A 9,626-nucleotide genomic window follows, 5' to 3' on the forward strand; every position below is an offset into this window, starting at 1 on the left:
CCCATACAGCACAACATGGTTTCAGATATGTTACGGATACGTAACTCTTGAAACATTGTAACATTGCAGCAACATTGCGAAACATTACTGTGATGTTTCAGGTATGTTTCAGCAATGTAAAAATGTCCGCGAATCTAACATAACATTCGTAATGTTACAGAAACATGTCAGTGCAACATTACAGAAACGTGTCAATGTAACATTGCAGAAACATGTCAGTGTAACATTACAGATACATTTCCGTACAGTTTTGTGATATTTCAGTTACATTACAGTGATATTATTTCACATTATTGTTATATTGAATGGAATCAGTACTGTATTCATAAATGGCATATTTGAGGGGGGTTTGGGGTTAAACCCCCTTCAAAAATTATTACAATATTTACTTGTAAATAATTTCCTGAAAATAGAATTCACAGTATTTCTTTTAAAATCAAGTATTGTGATGCTGTGAAAGTGCCAGAGGTCTTGGGTTTGAAACCTCATTAGGCATGATGATTAATATTTATTTTATCTCCCATCAATTGACCACATATCTCAATTAATCTAGTCAGGAGAAAAAGTGCATAAAATTGCCGATTATGCATTCGTTCATGTCAGACAAAGCTAGAGTTAAAAAAAAAAACTTTAGACACCTCAAAAGAAAATATGAAACATTAAATTGGTAATCATCATTAATACCTTCAATTGTTTACTAAGGAATAGAGTTTTACATGCAATAACAAAGCTCTTTGTGGTTTGCTGTGCCACGTCACAAGGAAGGTTGGATTGAGGGTGATGTTATCAGCATAATGCTCCAGTCACTTTTCGCCCACTTTACCAATTGATGATAGACTGGAAGCATGTAAACATTTTACTAAATATTAAAATTTACTTTGTGCATTGTGTCACTTTACGATGAAAAATCTTGTACAATAAGGTATATTCTATATATTAATTACAAAAGAATGAACAGATAATTTGAGCATATCATCCCAAATAAAAATTCAAAATTAATGTAACAGTTAAACTGCAAACTTGCATGTTTGTAATTTACCACCACCTTGTACATAGCTATTGTGAATTATTTACACCATTTAGATTCTAATAATATTGGTTTTGAAACATGTATTATTCTGGAAACATCTGAGATACCTTATTGGATACTTTCTGGAGATCATGCAGAGTGACCTACAAGTTACCTGAATTGGCAGTCTATACATTTGATAAGAATATCCTACATACTTACATAATTGGAGAAATTGACCACAAAGTTGGCAACCGTTAAGTATGCCGTGCCACCCCAAGGTCTGCGGAGCCATGGATTATTATTATTAAAAGAATCAGTAAAAAATAAAAACTTGGAAAACTATCAGTTCACAAGAAAAAAGAGCAAAATGGACACAAGCTAAACTTGGGCAATTTTTGGGAACTAACAATATAAATAAGAATTGAACAATAACAGCAAATCAAAGTTTAAAAATTGATTAAATGTGTTTTGACATTCTCTATAATCTTGAAAATGTGCAGTATCAGAGGTTGTGCTTGCCAGTCAGAATTATCAATGCTATTACTGTTTCTTGTGAGAAATTTCCATTGTCTTGTTGCTTCAAAGATGTTCTACGATTTCCTACATTACCATTTCTTCATGAAAACAATTTTACATAGATTTCCTAACTTATACCAAAACATTTCAAAATGAGAACATGCAAGACATGATTTTTGAATGATTTATATTATATCTTTCATTGACTTTCAAATGGTTGTGCTAGGCTAGGTTCGTCAGTTTCAGAATACACTGTGAGAAATATAAATAAGAACCTTGCAGTGAAGGGATCCCAAGTTCAATACCATGTGAAGGCACATTGCACAGTGGTTGGAATCCCACTTTAAATTGCAGGTCTACTCCCGATTAGCCTATCTGCACATTAAGTGGACTTCAAACAACAATTCACACATGAAACAAATATAAAAGGATAAGTATTATCAAAGGAATATATATTTTTTCACAAAAGAGTCTTTATTTTTTTGTCTAAATACATTTTTTTGTTCAGTTGAAATTTCTGCAGACCACACTCAGACAGCCTCAGTGGAACAACATTCAGTTTTACCTGTAAAGAGAATAATGTCATGTAACATCAATTCTGAATTAGCATTCTGTGGGCAGAAATATCATTTAAAGAAACAAAATTTTGCATAAGGTCATTCCACATCAGACATCAGTTCAACCAGACCACGGTACCCATAATCTGAAATTTTCATGAAACTCGGCACATTTAATAATACTTTCATGGTGGTGAGAAACCATAGTTTTTCGGTCTAAGTTGTTCAGTAATTCCTCTTTCTTCCATTACCAAAGCCTCCAAGTGTGAGCTGCACTGTCCTGGAAGAAAAATTCTAGCTCCCTTACAAATTATTCAAACTTCTTTGAAATTTCACAACATTACCAAAATAATAGAAAGAAAATATGACAACGTATCACATTCACATTTTTGTACACCAATAAATTAGTAAAATATTACCAGATTTTAGGGCAAAAACAATGTTTACTACAATTTCGATTTTTCTTAGGTTTGATATATCATCTATCTAGCCCAGAAATAAAATAGATGGTGATTCATTCCTCCTCTGCTTTTTTTTAATGACTACCGGATTTTATACTTTTCACATTAACTCTTAAGAATCTAGATATCATTGAAGCACATTTTTTGGAGTATAAAATTTTAAATAGCGTTTTCATGGATGCCAGGAACGCAGGGCATGGAAGGAAAAGCCAAACTGGTGCCTTACTACTGGACCACCAGATCCACTTGGCAATTGGACAATATCTTCACTACTTGAGAAGCGGTTGGAAAACTATGAAGTGCTTTTTGTTGAAAATGGCTGGCTAGTGCATGCTAGTACCTTGGTATATCAGTAGCTATAATGTGCTCAAACACTACACAAAGTCTCATCCTAAACCGAGGGATCAAATCTAAAAATTGTACTACAAGTTACATTCCTCGTTAATTTTATTCCATGTATTAAAAAGTTATAGTAGTATTCAACTACTTTTTAAGATGTGTCTTTGTCATAGTAAATGTAAATAAACTAATATTAGTAATTATAAAGGTAAGAACAAAACATTCATGTTTGACCACAGGATGTTTTCAGGTAGGGCCAAGCACTGATTTTTTTTTCAAAAGGGAGGGGGGAGGCATATTTTCTCCATAATAGTGTCACTCCCTGAAAGAAACACAGTCAATTCAAAGTTATCATATTTCTGCAATATCCTTTTAATAATTCATTCAAATGACTGTGACTGAAATAAAATTATATGGGTGAAGTATGAAATTTTAAGGTGACACCTTCCTGGCATCCATGAAAACCTTATTTAAAATTGTATACTCCAAAAATTGATTCTGTGATATCTAGATTCTTAGAGATAATTTGAAAACTATAAAATGTGATATACTTTTTTTAAAAAATCACAGAAGGAATGAAAACACCATCAATTTTATTTCTGTGTAAGTTAGATTATATATATGAAACTTTACTTTAAAAATATTTGAGTTGGTGTTGCAACTTTCCCTTTAAAAAAAATCGAAATTCTAGTAAACCTTGCTTTTGGGCCAAAACCAGGTAATATTTTACTAATATACTGGAATATGAATGTCACATTTTTCTCTGAAATCTATATTCTTCGGTTAACGTTGTGAAATCTCAAAACACATTATATAATTTGAAGAGCGACAGGATTTTTTTCTTCTAGGACACTGCAGCTCGCACTGGAAAGTTTGGGAATGGAATAAAAGAAAAGGAATAACTAAAAGTTGAAGGGGTCATAATTCAAGGTAAATACCAAAAAAATCATGTGGTTTCTCACCACAATGAAAGATGAAATGTGCTGAGTTTCATTAAAATTGAGGATCATAAGTTCTCAAACCCCTTTTGTTGGTAGAAACCCTCCAATGGTGGTTGTATGACCATTTTAGAAAAAAACAACCTTATTAGTACATGTTTCTAGATATCAGAAACAATGTTCAAAAATATTTATTGTCTTTATTTCTCCTGGAACATCCTTTTTCCAACATTACAAAGGTGTTTTTTTTCTCATGTAGCAAATTACGGAAACCTTAATATCTCAAAAATCAGTAAAGCTAGAGACCTAAAACAAAATTCATTCTGTAGTTAATGAATCATACTTTCTATGTTATTCAAGTATGTTTTGCTCAAAATTGCATCCTAAGAACAAAAATTAAGGTGGTAATTTGGGTAACAAGACAGTGCCCACGGTGGCTCAGTTGGTAACGCATCTGACTACCATGCTAAAGGTCCCGGGTTCGATCCCCGGCCGGTTCAAATCCGGGAACTTTTCTATACCGCGTTTGTTACAACCTGTCCCGGTTCCCGCGCTAGTTGCTCCCTGTCTTTTCTCGGTGCTGGGGAAAGTCAAAGCCAGGCAGCCAATTAAAATACGCAACGTAGCAACAGCGTCTACGTAAGCGCCTCTCTTCTGGCTTTCATTCGCTCCTCGCTGCCCAGCAGACGATTTTTACCTCGTTTCTCATTGCCACCGAAACTGTTGAGCGCTCCCTAGCGCGGGAAGCGGGACAGGTTCTACCAAACGCGGTATAACGGTGGAAGCAGCCCCGGCCCCCTCCCAGCGTCGAATAACATGGGTACCGGGGGGGAAACCCCGGGGGGTAAAGGCGGTCAGGGGCGTGATGCTGATCACATCACCCCCACTCACGACTGGGTCAAGAAACATGGCCATTTATGGAATTTTGACAGTTTCGGTTTTAAATATCTCAGATGGGTCCTTTTGAAAAATTCTGAAATTTGGCATGGAGGAAGCCCTGCATGAACCTAACTCACAGTAAAAATCCCAACTTTTAGACTCAACTTGTTTGGTAAATATGACATAACATATGCGATCTAATTTGTGACATTGGTGTGTAATGTTAAGCCACATGTATACCTAGAATAATGAATGAAGCATTTCCTTTTTCTTTTTTAAAGTTGGGCTTTAAAAATTAAAAAATATAGTAACATAGGATTTTAATAGTTGACTTACCAGAAATTAAAATTACAAGGTATGACAATTGAAGATCTGTGAAATCCGTCAACTTCTACATGAGCAAAAAAAGTCACGGGCAATTGATGGAAAAATGGCTGGCCCAGGAGAACTAAATACAATATTTTTTTGGGATATTGTTTTTAATATCTACAAACATGTACCAACATTTGTACTAAAAATGATTTTTTTTTCTAAAATGGTCATGCAACCAATTACTTGGTTGGTTTGACATGGAATGACCCAGAATTGACATGAAACTATCCTTGAGTAAAATAAAAGCAAGCCATATATTTGAACTTCTGCAACCCATATCTGTTCTACAGGGCTACAAAATATTTTTACATTTCAGTCTTAATAAATACATTGTGTGTTTGTTTGTTGCAGCCAACTGATAAGAGGACATGATAGAAATATGAGCAAAAGCATTCTTATGCCTCGCTAGGGCTTCTAACCAAAGGCCACTTTTTATTAACCAAAAATACCTTTGTTCATCACAGTTTAAGACAGAATATCGCACAAATTTCCATGGAGTGGTTAGCACATTGCACTGCAATGATAGGGGTTCCAGGTTAGAATCCCAGCCTGGCCGTGGCTGAACTGCATCCATGAATAAAGAATTTCTAATAATAATAATAATCTTTTAATTTAATCTTTACAATTAACAAAAATGTGGCAGAAAAGTAAAGTAATATAAACCAAATCAATCAATCATCACCGGCAGTCGGTAGATAGGCCTTGGTCCTCACGGGCTGTTGCGCCACGGGTTATTACTATTTGGAAAATAAGTTTGCATTTCATTTCATTTTACGAAAAGAAAGAAAATAAGGTATGACTGAAGACGACCGGACCCCTCTCAGATTTTCTTCATATTTGGCATACTTACTAATTTGAGGCCTGCTAATGATGAATCTGAAGTTAAAATTTGTCGGAAACGTCTAGAAATTGCAAAATAATTGTGAATTATTGACGCTAGCCCCACAAACCATTGACGTGTGGTTAGGTTAGGCAAACATAGTTAAAATTTCATGTCGTGGTAGTATCAGGATCTAGCAATTGCAAAATAATTGCGATCCATTGACATGTGGTTAGGTTAGTTTCAGTTAGGTTAGGCAAACATAGTTAAAATTTGGTGTCGTGGTAGTAACAGGAATATATATATTTTGCTTGTGAAACAAAAAATTTTGCAAAAATCGACGGTTACCAGCCCGAAAACTAATGCCTTATTTTAGCTTATTTTGCAATTCTAGACGTTTCCGAAAACTTTTAACTTTAGATTCGTGATTTGGAGGCCTCAATTAGAGAGTATGCCAAATATGAAGAAAATCTGAGAGGGGTCCGGTCATCTTCAATCGTTCGGAAAATAACTACTGTGTTTACACTTGGCAAATATGGGTGGGGGGAGAGTTTTGCTAAGATTTCTTGCTATCTTTGACTTTACATGAATATTGTGGCTAGTGGCAGATATAAAAAAGGTGCTGATGCCATCACTGTACATTATGGAGTATATAATGGGAGATTACACTTTGAAACAAGCACAATAATGAATCCAGCAATGTGTAATTTCTACATGTTAATTTGGATCATCAACATAATGTTTTTTATGACTCCTTGAGCTAAAAAAATACAAATTAGCCCATCACAGAACGTTATTACTTACTTGTTTTCTCTGTCTAGCCAAGTTTGTCCTGCACAAGCCACAACATCAGACACCTCTTGCTCTTTAGTATTTGGCTGGTGTTGGCAAACAGTGCCTAGAAGAAAAAAATCATAAATTGTATAAGGAATAATTCATTTGTATGCAAACTGAAATGCAAAATTTTCCATAATTTGAACCCGTTGACTAAGCAAGTAGAAAATATTGCATTTCACATAAACTACTTATAAAATTACAGAACAGTAAAATAAAACATTCTAGAAGTCTGACAATACTTCCAGTGCCTGCATAAGATACCATACTGCTATGCCAACACAAAATATAAAATGAGAGAAACATGCTGCTTATCCATTGCTGATTAACATGTTTCTCTCATAACTAATAAAGAAGTACTAAAAAAGGTTCTAGCTGAATCACCTGGCAAAGCTAGTCACTCAATTATAATATACACTGTGTCCAGTCATGGCATGTGTCACTTTCAGAGGATTGCAGTCATTTAAACCAGTACCACATCTACTTTGTTTACAATTGCACTTCAATGTACATGGGCTATTTATTATTGAAGGGTTTAGCCACCAAATGAGAGCTGAACTAGTAAGAATTGAGTTTCAGAAGTAATTTAAAATTTGGCTGTAACTACTTTCACCAAGTGGTGAGAATACTCATGGAACTCTTTCACCAGGTTGTGAGAATAGCAGGAAGTACTGAAGACCAGAAATCACATTATAAGGTGTTGGAAGGGTAATGGTTCCGAATGTTTAATGATTTTTTTCAGTTTCATAGGAAGATTAAGTATTGCAAAATTGTAGAATTTATTGTTACAATAAATTTGAACCCTAGTGAAAGTAATTACCACTGTTTGGAATTTCAAAGTGCAACTCATTAGCAAATAAATAAAATCACGAAAAAAGTACCTTACGCAAGCATTTGTCGACAAGGCATTTTTCATTTGGAACACTTAGAGCTATAAATGGCCCACCCAACCTAACCACAAAAGCATTTAGAGACGTTTTTTGAAAACTAAAGAGCCCTAAACCTTACTTGCCTAACTTTATTAAGAAACCCCTTTGCATCATGCACACATGGCAGTAGTAGTCCGTAATCAAGATGGTAGTAAACAAATGGCTGATTGCAATTGAGAAGTACATGTAAGTGAAACATTAATCTCAAAGCAAAAACACAGAAAGTGATTGCTATAACTCTGAAGTACATGTGTAAACAGACATTGAACCATGAAAAAAATGCCTGTGTACCATAATGAAATTGTAATTAAACAATTGGAACTAGGACCAAACCATTTATGAATGTAATATTATCTTCATCACGTGATACACTAGTCCATACACGATACATTTTTCCAACTGCATGGTGTGGAGGTAAAAAAGTAATGATCGCCTGCATGTAAACACACACCAATGTAATCTTTATACCCACCAATAACTAAAGAATGTGTGTGACAGTGTAACAGGCCAGGTCAGGTCAGAGATTATTCGCATGCACAGATTAAAACCTGGTGAAACAACTCTAAGCTAGCTTCACTAGTCACTCTGTCAAAATTTTACTTAGGTGGATGCTGTATATTCCATATTTAGATCAAATTCTGATTACATAAGTTTACAATAATGTGACAATTATATTTTGAAGCAATGTAATCACAGAGTTGGGAAAAGTATTTCTTGTGTGCATTGCTGATTTAAGGTAAATTATCGCAATCACAAACACAAAAATTAGCAAATAAATTTTAAAAAAAATATTGTTTCTGTTACTTGTTCTTTCACCCACTTCAAGCTGTGGTAATTGTAATGCAGCAACATTTCATTGCGTCCTGTAAAATTAGAATCTGAATTATAGGAGCACCATGTAAATCATGCTGTGATCTTCAGTAGTAGCCTGTTCGCTAAGACTCGAGCTACAATCCACACAGCTAAAAAAAAATTGCACGTGACAATGCTGCAGCCTTCGATTTACGTATCGAAATCGCAGAATGAATTTGTAGAAACGTATTTCTTATTAGATAAAAACTACTAACGTAACAACGTACGTAGTTCAAAGTATTCTACGCTTCTTCACTATGCACAGGGAGGTGAGAAACTTTTTTAAGAGGGCAAGTTTTGTACAAAATGAGGAAGGTGGTAATTATAATGTAACCGAAAAATGATACAATTTTCAGCAACAAGTACTTTCCGTCTCTTCCATTCAATCTATTTTCGGTATACTATAAATGTGCACTGCTTATAGGTAAGCACTTTATTCCCTGTTATTTTAGTTTCATGAGGTGCGAGAAGTTCCATGCTTCTTCACATCATGTATTTTCAATTAAACAAACAAGACGAAATACTTCTTTAAACACTGGTTTGATAACGCCTGCCTTGTTTCCACTCACGTTCTCACACACGTTACGCAACACAGATTAAGTATAACACAATTAAACACACTTTGGTATTAATAATATTCAACTTACCACTCAATAAACAACATTATTCTTCATAAGATGTGCACGACTCCCGGTTAGCATTGAACGTAAACACAACATGGCCGCCTCAGAAAATTTCCCGGATGGCCGATGATGACTGAATCCAACGTTGCAATGTCTCCGAGACGTTCCAGAAACTAGACAATGAAACGATAACATTGCAATGTTTCAGAAACAAAACTGGGACTTCATGTGATGCTTTCTGTAACGTCAACGCGAAACCAGAATGTTAGAAACGTATATGAAAGATTGCAATATTTCTGAAATATGTCTGAAACTTGGTGTGCTGTATGGGAGTGGGTGGGCGCCGGGGCCGCTTAGAAAAGTTCACGGATTTGAACCGGCCGGGGATCGAACCCGGGACCTTTAGCATGGTAGTCAGACGCGGCCAGAATCCTGGATAAACCCCTGCTTATTATTCAATATTTCATTAACGCCAGTTAGGAACGGAATGGCTC

General features: G+C 35.2%; 1 long non-coding RNA gene across 1 annotated transcript; it reads right to left on the reverse strand.

The window, feature by feature from the left end:
• Positions 1-1,752: 1,752 nt before the first annotated feature.
• On the reverse strand, positions 1,753-9,403 carry LOC145983076 (uncharacterized). Its single transcript, XR_014441220.1, has 3 exons — positions 9,157-9,403; positions 6,699-6,792; positions 1,753-2,093 (listed from the first exon to the last, which is right to left on the reverse strand). It is a non-coding gene; the product is annotated as an uncharacterized LOC145983076 (long non-coding RNA).
• Positions 9,404-9,626: the final 223 nt, after the last annotated feature.

The sequence above is a fragment of the Lepisma saccharinum genome, unplaced genomic scaffold (assembly GCF_977018435.1).
Source record: "Lepisma saccharinum unplaced genomic scaffold, izLepSacc3.1 HAP1_SCAFFOLD_627, whole genome shotgun sequence".
NCBI classification, from domain to species: domain Eukaryota; kingdom Metazoa; phylum Arthropoda; class Insecta; order Zygentoma; family Lepismatidae; genus Lepisma; species Lepisma saccharinum.